Source organism: Oreochromis aureus, linkage group 22 (genome assembly GCF_013358895.1).
Source record: "Oreochromis aureus strain Israel breed Guangdong linkage group 22, ZZ_aureus, whole genome shotgun sequence".
NCBI lineage: Eukaryota > Metazoa > Chordata > Actinopteri > Cichliformes > Cichlidae > Oreochromis > Oreochromis aureus.
In genome coordinates, this window is record NC_052962.1 from 31,410,228 (window position 1) to 31,422,110 (window position 11,883).

Below are 11,883 nucleotides of genomic sequence, written 5' to 3' on the forward strand. Positions count from 1 at the left end.
AAAAAAAAAAAAAAAAAAAAAAAAAAAAAAAATTCTGTCCACTATGAGATAAAGGAGAACAGGCTGATACCTGCAGGCATGACAACAGGAGATGTATCAATCCTGTAACATTCAGCAGTTGCCTCATTGTTCTGACACACACAACAAAACCATTGACTGCACTACACACTAACTACACAAGATTTGCGCTAAACGTCGGAAATCTCTCATATCTCAAAACCACCTTCACTCCTAAAACTTCCTACCTAAATGCCATGTTTTGATTGGTCGACATGGTACATTTACGACCAATAGGAAAGGCTGGGATTTTTTTGTTTTTGTTTTTGCTCACAGGCGGAGTTGAGGAAGGTATTTTTATAACTTGAAATGTAAATATAAATTGTACATTTTGACATAAACCGTAGTAACCAGACCGAAAAGCAGCGCACATTTCGGTGCTTTTTTTCCTGAGATGTCATACACTTTGGATTCTAGCCAATCATTTTACCTTTGCAAGCGTAATAGGCAGGTCCAGGTACGTACGTTCTTTTAGAGCAGAGCTACAGATTAAAAATGCCCAGGGCGAAGCGGTCAAAAGTCTGGCTGTACTCCACAGCAAAAGATGCAAACTCAGCAGCCTGCAACAAGTGCTTTAAGCTGATACTGTGATACTGTCAAAGGAGGAAACACCTCGAATCTGATGAAACACCTGGCGACATAGAGCATTTTGTTAAAAGCCGAGAAATGCACCGTATTTGATAGCTTGCTGGAGACCTCACACCGTGCACATCTACTGCGGGTGTAAGAGCCAAAGTCAATGTTTATGTTTTGTTTATTTGTTATGGTGGCACAGGTGTATAGCTTTACCTGTATCTCAGGTGATTGCATGGGGGTGTGGTCACAGTCTATTTACCTGATCTCGGTGTTCGCAGCAGGTGTGTTGGGTGAGTGGTTTGTGGGCAAACTTTTCTGTTGACTGTCATTTTATGGCACGCCAGTTAATCCATGCGCTATTTGTAAATTGACTGAAAGCGCAAAAGTTTGCTTTGTTTTGTTCTAAAAATAAATATGCAAAGTACATGTATGACTCATTATGGATTATTGGAGGCGCGTCACAGGGACAAAACCAACTCAGCCGGCCGCGGCTTTATTTATGGATGAAAGTCGCAACAGCGGGTGTGGTGCCTGTTATCGGACCCGGAGTTAGCAACATCTCCCAAGAACCCGAAGAGGAGAGTCCTGGCCCCTAGCCCTGTCAGTGTAGCAGAAATGATGATGATGGCAGCAGCTGTTCTTCTCTGCGTGAGTTGCTTAATGTTGTTCGTGTGTAATTTACGTTGAATAGTGTCAGGAGTAGTAAAATATTATGCTGCTATTATTTGCTGCTATTTTTATAATCATCATTACCATTCTATTAATAACACTATGGATATTGCATTCAGATGTTTAAACATATTGGTATCATATAAGTCTTTATTACAGGTTCAGTGAGAACCACTTTAAACTGTGGAGTTGAATCTATAACCCGAAATGCTTTTGAATCTATAATCTTAAAATGTTTATAGGCAGATTACATTGCATTATTTGAAAGGCTCACCTCTGAATATAATCTGGGCCTAAAAGTCTTCACAGGAAACTGCAGGTTTGCAGAGTGTGCAGGGCAGGAAGTGAAACCAAAAGCAGAGTCTGAGTGCAAGTATTTTGAGTAGGTTATGAATCTTTAGTATCTTTTATGTACAGTTAAGCCCATAATTATTCATACCCCTGCCAAATTTTGACTTAAAGTTACTTTTATTCAACTAGCAAGTTATTTTGTGACTGGAAATGACACAGGCGTCTCCCAAAAGATAATAAGATGATGTACAAGACGCATCATTTTGGAAAAAAAAATTTCACAGCTTTTATTTACATTTGAGCAAAAAGTATCATGTCCAGAATTATTCATACCCTTTACAAACTGTCACAGTCTCTGGGAAAATCCAAAGTTCCATACCATTCCAAATAGTCAAAGCTGTTCTAAAGCATCCTAATTACCCTGATTAATTGGGAATAGCTGTTTTAATCAACTCAACAGGTGAAAAACAGCAGCTCTCTGCAGGTGGTCTGTGGACATTCATGGCTAAGACAAAGGAACTCAGTGAGGACCTGCAGCTGTGCATTGTGGCTGCTCACAAGTGAGGAATGGGCTACAAGGCCATATCCAAATGTTTTCAAGTTCCAGTGGCTACAGTGCAAAGTATTATTAAAAAATACAAGATGTTCCGCACTGTGGAAAATCTCAGAGGACGTTGTCGGAAGCCAAAAGTGAAACCTGTGCTGGCCAGGAGAATAGTGAGAGAGGTGAAAAAGAATCCAAGGATCACCACCAAGGCCATTCTGGTGAATCTGGGCTCTGCTGGTGGCAATGTCTCAAGGCAGACAGTCCAACGGACACTGCACACTGCTGGGTTCCACGGATGCAGACCAAGGAAAACGCCACTTCTCCAGATAAGGCACACAAAAGCTCGTTTGGCCTTTGCAAATGCTCATCTGGACAAAGAAGAAGATTTCTGGTCTTCAGTGTTATGGTCAGATGAAACAAAAATTAAATTATTTGGTCACATTGATGTTGCCTTCATTTGGCATGAACAATGGAGAAGCCTTCAACCCAAAGAACACCATCCCCACTGTCAAACATGGTGGTGGGAACCTAATGGTGGTGTTTTTTAGCCAATGGACCAGGGAACCTAATCACAGTAAACAGCACCATGAAAAAAGAGCAATACATGAAGATTCTCAACAACAACATCAGGCAGTCTGCAGAAAAACGTGGCCTTGGGAACCAGTGGACATTTCAACACGACAATGACCCAAAACATACAGCAAACGTGGTGAAGAAATGGTTAGCAGACAACAACATTAACGTTTTGCAGTGGCTCAGCCAGAGTCCTGACTTGAATCCAATTGAGAATCTGTGGAGGGAGCTAAAGATCAGGGTGATGGCAAGAAGACCCTCCAACCTGAAAGATTTGGAGCTCATTGCTAAAGATGAATGGGCAAAAATGCCTGTGGAGACATGCAAAAAGCTGGTCTGCAATTATAGGAAGCGTTTGATTGCTGTAATAGCCAATAAAGGCTTTTCTATTGATTATTGAGAAGGGTATGAATAATTCTGGACATGATACTTTTTGCTAAAATATAAATAAAACCTGAGAAATATTTTTTTCCACAATGATGCCTCTTGTACATCGTCTTATTATCTTTGGGGAGACACCTGTGTCATTTCTGCTCAAAAAGAACTTGCTTGTTGAACAAAAGTAACTTTAAGTCAAAATTTGTCAGGGGTATGAATAATTATGGGCTTAACTGTATCTATATCTTTGGATTAAGCTTTTAGTAGAGGTTCTTGATTAAAACATTTACTCAACATATTACATATATAGTTCCAATTAGGTTATTACATGTAAGGATGAGCCTGAAACACACACACATAGTTTCAGTTGTGTACGTGCTGGCCTTCTGTCTAGTGGAAAGGTTACAAGGTCTAGCTGGGGAGCTGAGAGGTGAAACAAAGGGCAGCAGAAGCTGACACACACATACACCCACATACACACTCACATATTAGATAGACTCATTTATATAGGTAAGAGTTTAATCATGTTTTGCTTGCGACTGCAAAATTGTGCCTGCATGAGTGACAGTTTGTGCAGAACGTGGGCCTGATGTTCCAGACCCGGGCAGGATGGTGACAGGAAGCACCTGGCTTCGAGGCGAAGAGATTGTTCTTTTAAACTATGTTAAAAGTCATTGTGGTTTTGAGTTGACGTATGCATGTATTGTGTTTATCTGACGCAAGAGGGGGCGTTAAACCCTGATGTATAAAAGCATTGCTGTGTCATTGCTGGGCGGAGACCTGACACTGTCGGCGTACAGTGTTCAGCTCCCACGCTGCGTGTTTCATTAAAATCATCGTCCGACTTTACCTTTTGGACCACTGTGGTTACTTGCATTCCGCCTGTATTTACTTCCCTATATTTTTGAACCTTAACAGTAGGCTAACCACGTTATTACATTAATGCATGTAAGATGAACTAGCAAACACTGTCGTAGTTACATGCAGCTGTCTTCTTGTTTGATGGCAGATACTCCCTTCACCCTGGCCAAAAAGGCTAAAATGACCAAAGAGAAAGTGGGAAACAGCTAAATATGAGAGGTTTTTGGACAAAGTTTGGTCTGCTATATCGGATACCAAACCGGCACTGTTTCAAAAGTACCGGTTTGGTACTGGTATCGGATAAAACCTAAAAAATACCCATCCATAGTTTTTAATACTATATGTGTTAGTCTAATTTGGTTGTATGGGGTCTACATTGACCTTCTGTGTTGTAAGTTACAATGATTGCACAGCCATTAAGGATCAAATCAGCTTCTAAAAAATGTTCTGTTTTTTCTCCCTCTGCTTGCTTCTTACTGTCTTTGAGGCTCGGGACCAGCCCTCCTGCTGTTGGGCAGAAAGACATGAGTAAGTATTTTGGTTTTCAAATATATTAGCAACTGTCAGTAACATTTATATTAATCAGGCTGGACTTTCATCATAGTTTAGATCAGCCTGTTTAACTTATTGTTTTATTCGTGCTTTATTCATTTTATTTCTCTCTCTCTCTCTCCCTATAGATAGATGTCTGTCTGTCTGTCTGTCTGTCTATATATATGTGTCTATCTATCTATCTATCTATCTATCTATCTATCTATCTATCTATCTATCTATCTATCTATCTATCTATCTATCTATCTATCTATCTATCTATCTATCTATATATATATATGTGTCTATATATTTGATAAACATTTGATAATGTTTACTAATCATGTGTAATGTTGAAGGTGATTCTTACGTTTGTAATTAGTTTCTGGTTGCTTGTTTGAATCCTTGGAGTCAAATAAACATAAACATTGAATGAAACAGCACATAAATTCTGCTCTCCAGGTTCACTGCCATGTGATTTATGGCTCTGCTTGTTTAAGAAGTACAGTCAGGGGTTTGGAGGTGATTCCCTCTAAACTGAGCTGCATTACTTTTAAAATGAGAATAAAAATAGGAATAAGACAAATATAAACCTAGCTGGACCTTAATTAGATGAGTCATTACTCATAGAGTAAATTACATGTTAGAGGCAGAAAGAGAACGAGCAGAGTGCGAGTGGACACTTTAACTTCTGAAATTAAATTAAAACATTGATAATCTTCGGAGTGGTCGATGCAATGTTTTTTTTTCTTCTCTTTTTCGTTTTTACACATGCCTTGTTCCATAAATGAGATGGTGCATTATAAGAGACAGTTTTGGTTAATCTTATTACCATCAAAGCATCTGACGCAATGGTAATTATCATTATTAAGCTTGTAACAGCGAAATATATTTTCGCGACCAATGGAGTTCCCAATATGTCCTGCCCACCTGGCTTGAATATAACTTCAAACACAAACGCATTTCCCCCCCAAACGTGTGTATTAAAGAGTGTTTAAGCCTATCAGTGATCCTGAAGTTTCCATTTGGATTTGCACACTTTTCATTACATGGACTGGCGTAAGAGAAGAATACCAACAAATCACCATCCTGACCTTCAAGATTTAGATTCTGCAGAACACGCCACTCTGCATGTTCAGTATATTTATTCAAGTTAGTGGTTACGTCTTTCTTTGTCCTGAGGATGCCATCATTCCAGTTTGGCTGTAGGTTTGGCATCACCGTTGTGAGGTCATAAGAAAGTTGGTTTTCATACTTAGGAATACTTGCAGCCATGGCATACATTGTATTTATATTGTACCTGTATGTCAAAAAAAGAAACACACACAACCACAAGAATGAATTGACACAAAGGTAAAATATAACCATGGAAAACTAAAAAGTTAATTCAGTTGCTCAGAACATAAAACATGATAACATCATTATTTTCAGTCAAGAAAGGCGAGGTCATGAACATGTCCTCAGAAACAAAGCCAAGATGGATAGTAATGGAGCCGTAGTCCTCTCTACACTGCTCTGTTATCCTATCTTTATTTATTTACATAGAAATCCTTCAGAGAAAGCAAAGTGAAAAGACAAAGAGCAGCAGGAAATAAGAAGTGACAGAGAATAATTATCAAAATCAGAGCAACAGTCTAGTTTTTAATTTTTATTGCTAGTTTTTATGTTTATTTTATTTTTAGTTAACTGTAATAACTCTGCTTGTAACCATGTCATCACCTTCATAGCTCAGCTCTGACTGCACATAAAAACAAATGATAAAAAAAAATAATTAGTTTCAGAGACTGTAGAGGATGCTGACTTACCCGCATTTGATATTTGTTCTTATTTGTTTTGCAAGTCCTGCGAGCTGGTCTAAGTCTATCTCAGCCAAACTTCCAGCAGACAGACAGAAGACCATCGTCACAGTGATCCACCAGAGAGCAGCCATCTGCACTCAGAGTTTCATAACAGAGCAGAGTTATTGACATCTACACAGGCCGTTTCTCACAGCAGCTTTTCTTCACTCATGGTCTACTCTGTATACATCGTCAGTAGTTCATTTATCATTCACACAGTAAAAACTTGTAAAAAAAAAAAATGTATAGAGACACTAGTAATCAATGCTAAGATGTGTTAAAAAGTGAAAGAAGAAAGCTGTCTTCTCATGAAAAAGAGGTCTTTTTAAATGTAAATATAGCTTTAAGGTTAAAATTGCCTTTTCTTTCTCCTCCACAAACCCCTCACTCAGCCAACAGCTGATTCAAACCCAGAGCTTTTTGCTGTGGAGCACAAATACATTTAACCGGCTGTTACCAAAACATTTTCCACTGAGCGATTTAACATCAGCTGACCCTGATTTGCATGGACAATTTTCCTCACCTGAAGCTCGATGTGAGACTCTTAAAATGTCAGAATTCAGATATTTAAATAGAATTTAAGACTTTTTTGAATAAAACTTTAATGTGGTCACTACTCACCTTTGCTGTTTTGGTGTCCCCAAAATGTCTGATTCAATTTTAGTAGAGAACAGTGTTTGGACACCTAAACCAGAGTAAAACCATGTAAAATCACTGTTTTATATCAAGTCAAATACATCTGTCTTAAGTATCTCTTACCTGCAGGCAAGTGAGCCGTTCGTCTGTTTTTAAACTTTTTTTTTAATTGTTCAGAAAAAAAAAAAACATTTATTTCAGGACAGGATTGTTCAGGTATCGGTTCGTCACCGGCAGTCACATCTGAAACACTCCTGTCAGTGTTTGACCAACATATCCTAATCTTAAGAGCCAATCACAGGGCAGTATCCATCCGGTGGGAGTAACAAAAAACTTAATTTAAAAACGAGCAGGGCTCCAGCAGCTGAGTTGCAAAGCAGGGTAAACTGGGTGAGATAAATAACTCCAAAAAAGGGCATGAAACTGTTTCTAAGAAGAAAAATGAAGAAGACACAGGGCATGACAAACAGGAGGCGGAGAAAGAGCTCTCTGCTGCTGCTGCAGAGACAGGGCATGCCTGAATTAGAGTCAGAGATTTACACCTTAGCCACACAAACATCTCACATTTCACCTGAAAAATAAATTCATAACTAAGTTATTCAGACAGCCAAAGGTCCCCCAAATACATCGCGCTGTATTTGTGCACATGAAATCGTGCACGCTGCTTTGATGTCACGTCAGGCCTCTCACACACAGGTGATGGTGACCGAGTAACCACGGTTACAGGGGGGTTATTGGGTCATTATAACCATACAAATCAAGAATGTACCTCAGTACTAAAGCTTAGCACAAATATAATATGTATGTATATATGTGTACATTAATGTTGCAGTGCTGACAGGTTTTATTTCATGGGTCAATTACTCACTTATAAAGGGGAAAAATGTGCGCACTCCACATCACTAAAGATACAATGCAATACAACTTTATATGTATAGCACATTTAAAACCAGAGGTGCCCAAAGTGCGTCACAAAAGATATGAACCCTTCATTTAAGGGCATTTTAAGCAATTTCTCAATTTACATTTTGTTGTGCTATTTAAATATATTTAAAAATATAAATAAAATACCTAAATATCATGATAAAATACAGTCTGACTGCATTCTTTGTACAACTAGGACAGGAGAGAGAACACGAAGCGAGCTAACGAAATTAAATTAAAGAAAACACCAAAATACAAGACAGAGTTTAAAAGAACTGTTATGGCACAGCAGAAGCAGGTGCCCTGAGACCAGGGCTGGTAAAGTTTGAATATACCTATAACTACTTCATCAACATCAATGTTTCTACTTTTGGCTTATTTTTATTTCAGGATCATTCTAAGAAAAACAGCCGAACACACCTGATTTCAATCTTAAGGTAATTTTTTATTTTATTTTTTACTACAAAATATTGTAAATAACTCGTCATTTATGGGCGCTTGGGTCAGGAACTGCAGTCAGTCACCTGTCAGGTGGACTGATGATGACAGACTATCAGGAAGTCTTCTGATCCTGTTTTTAATAGACAATAATTTAAATTATTTAATCTCTTTCAATGTTTAATGAACCTGTTTTGACTCTTAGAATGTCTTTGAGTTTGGATTAACTGGTAGTGCTGCCACTTGGAGCTTTATTTTGAAAGGCCCTGCCTGTAGCATCTGTGTGATGATTCTCCCAGTTAGTGACAAATGTTTTTGACTTGGTTAATTTGTTAAATATTTCCTCCTGGTGCTTTGAAGAGTGACACTGGGGTACGTTTTTGCTTTGCTGTATTCACAAAATTAACTACAACTTTGTTCTAGACTTTCACAGCCTGCTTTTGTAATGCTGCAGTCTCTCTCCCCTTACCCTTAGACATCTGGAACATCATCGACTGAGATCAGTCTTGTTATGGTGCACAGGAAACTTTTTCTCTTCTCTAGCTTGTTGTGTTAAACCACTCAATCCTGCAGTCACGAGTAATGTTGCTTCTTCTTTAAATATTTTAAGAATAGTTGATTGATGTAGCACTTTGTAAACATTAACTAGGTTTTATCAGAACCTGTAATTCCAGTTAAAAGCTCAGCAAATATAAATTAATCTTTCCTAATGATGAGCAAAATATGTCCTTCAAAAGCTGGACAGGACATAACAGAAATGTACTTTATGACTAAACACTGCAGGGTGAACACACTGTTATCCTGTTGTAAAAGATACAATGTTTTACTGATTCATTACCTACTGACATTGTAGGATTGGTTTTGATATTGAAAGATATGAAACCTAAAAAATGTCTAAGGACACGGGGAAAGTCTTGAAACATCGGCTTTTTTAGAGACTCTTAAAGGCAGCTGTGGTTCAGGGGAGAAATTTCTTTTCACAATTTCACAACATCCCACATCATTTTTATGTTCTCATTGTGTCATTACCACAATGACTCTACTTTTATGGGTTTTTACACAGTGCCACGCATGTAGCAGTGATAATTATGTTTTTGGTAGAATTTATGTGTTTTGTCTGTAAACAGAATAGTTTGAAAAGCTGTGAATGAATCCTGATAAAACTTTGTAGGGCTGTCGAGTGGTGTTAACGATCCATTCAAGTTTATCTTACATCCATCGAGGGCTTCATGGTCAACTCAGATTTATATGCAACAACTGACAAACTCAGAAACTATGACTCTTAGAAGTGTTTGTTGTCAATGAATGGAAAACTTGTCGTATTTAACCTCTGACCTCAATTTTACATTTCACATCTGCCTTTCTTTTACGTTGACCCCAAAATGTCTTCAATCGTTAAAGAAAGTATTGTCAAGAAAAAGAGAATAAGCTGCCAAGTTAGTTAGAAACATACTGTAGTATTTATAAATCAATATTATTCATTATCTACTCCTAGTTAGTTAGAAACATACAGACAGATAGATAGAACTAGCTAGGTTCCGCTAAATGTCTATTGCACAGTGATGAGTTCTTATTTAGTGTTTGGTTTGTGCAAACACTACAGCTTAGTTTATAAATACAGTAGTGTTTATAAATCAATACCTACTCCTACTCTGTCGTGTTTTCCTTAAAAGTACACATATAGGTGACCCGACACTGTGAACCACCGGAAGTTGATTTAAAGATGGAACTGGAACCGAGAAAAGAAGGTGAGTTTTATTGCTGCTGCTGGAAACAGATTCGCTGCTGATGATAATCTAACACTAGCATGGTCAAAGGAGTTTGCAAAGAAAAGCGTCTGGACTTCTTTAAGTTGCTTGAAGACGACATATTGCCGTACATTTTGGGAGGAACACCCTTCAACTGGTACGGGAGTATGAAAGGGAATCAAGGAAAACTGGCGGATTATAGGAACCACCTTCGTTTCAACCTAAGATGCAGACAAAGCAGAGTTGTTCCTAAGAGCTTGCGCCTTGGATCCACTGTCAGGGGACACAGAGCAGACTTGATTCTACAGAGAGCACAAAATCACCTTTTAAGTGAAAGGATAAGACAGGTCCATTTCACTATAGATGCCCTCCAGATCAAGATCAGCCAGACTCTGCAGGAACTGGAAACCCTTCTACCCTCTCCAATCCTAGAAGAGGTTTACAAGTTTGTGGACAAGGCTCGGTGGGCCCAACACTCTCAAGGAAAAGAAAGACAACGCAGGAAATTTCACACCTTGCTTTCAAAAACCCACACTCCTCAGCCTGAACCCACACAACTCAGAGAAGAAAACACACCTGAAGACAGTCGGGAGAAATGGGTAAAGAACTTTTCAGACCGGAATCTCACTGAACCTGAAAAGAGGGTTTTAGCCAAAGGACTCAATTTCGCCATTTCTCCGCAACAGTTGCCCATAGTGGACCTCATCACAGCCACAGAAACCGCCATACGGATTAATAAATTATCACAGACAGAAGCAGAGCAAATCAGGATGAAAGTCTCAGCCACTCTCTCCAGTGCGAAAGTCCCTCCGTCTAACCTTACAGTACAAGAAAAGAAGGCCGTCGCTTCCCTGAGCAAAGACCACAACATCACCATATTACCAGCGGATAAGGGAAGGTGCACCGTGGTCCTAAACACAACAGATTACCACACAAAGATCACTACTCTCCTCAGTGACAACAACACCTACTGAAGCTTTAAAGTGAGACCCACAAGCAGCTACAAAAGAAAGTTATAGCTTGCTTTCAAAACCTTGAAAAGGACAAAATCATTGACCGCCTCACATATCACCGCCTTTATCCAGGGGATGCCATACCCTGCATTTATGGACTTCCTAAAATCCACAAGGAAGGGGTCCCACTCAGACCCATAGTCAGTAGCATAAACTCAGCCACTTATAACATTGCGAAACACCTTGCTACCATCCTTGCACCTCTCGTGGGGAACACCCCACACCACATCAAGAACTCCACCGACTTCTCTGACAAGGTCCAGAAACTTACCCTGGACCCAGATGAAACCATGGTGTCCTTTGATGTAGTCTCTCTCTTCACTTGCATACCCACCACGGAAGCAGTGGAGACTGTCAGAAAACGACTACAAGAAGACAGCTCCTTGGAAGACAGGACCAACTTCACACCCGATCAGATCTGCACACTGTTAGACCTCTGCCTTACCACAACATACTTCAAATACAACGAAGGCTTCTACAGACAAAAACATGGCTGTGACATGGGCTCCCCCGTGTCACCTTTGCCTTTCCTGGACTGCGCTGTGCACATTGAAGAAAATGGCAACCTCAACATTGAAGTTTACCGGAAGCCCACACACACGGACCAGTACCTCCTCTTTGACTCCCATCACCCTCTGGAACACAAACTTGGAGTAATTAGGACCCTACACCACTGGCAGAACATGTTCCCTCTAAGCCTGAGGGAAAAAGAAGGAACACACACATGTAAAGGAAGCACTGAAAACATGTGGTTATCCTGATTGGGCGTTCATAAAGTCAGCAAAGAGTCACAGAAAAGAAGA

General features: G+C 39.4%; 1 long non-coding RNA gene across 1 annotated transcript; it reads right to left on the minus strand.

The window, feature by feature from the left end:
* Positions 1-6,285: 6,285 nt before the first annotated feature.
* Positions 6,286-7,224, minus strand: LOC120435656. The gene is made up of 3 exons (XR_005609805.1): positions 7,081-7,224; positions 6,943-7,006; positions 6,286-6,413 (listed from the first exon to the last, which is right to left on the minus strand). It is a non-coding gene; the product is annotated as an uncharacterized LOC120435656 (long non-coding RNA).
* Between the last annotated feature and the right edge of the window lie 4,659 nt (positions 7,225-11,883).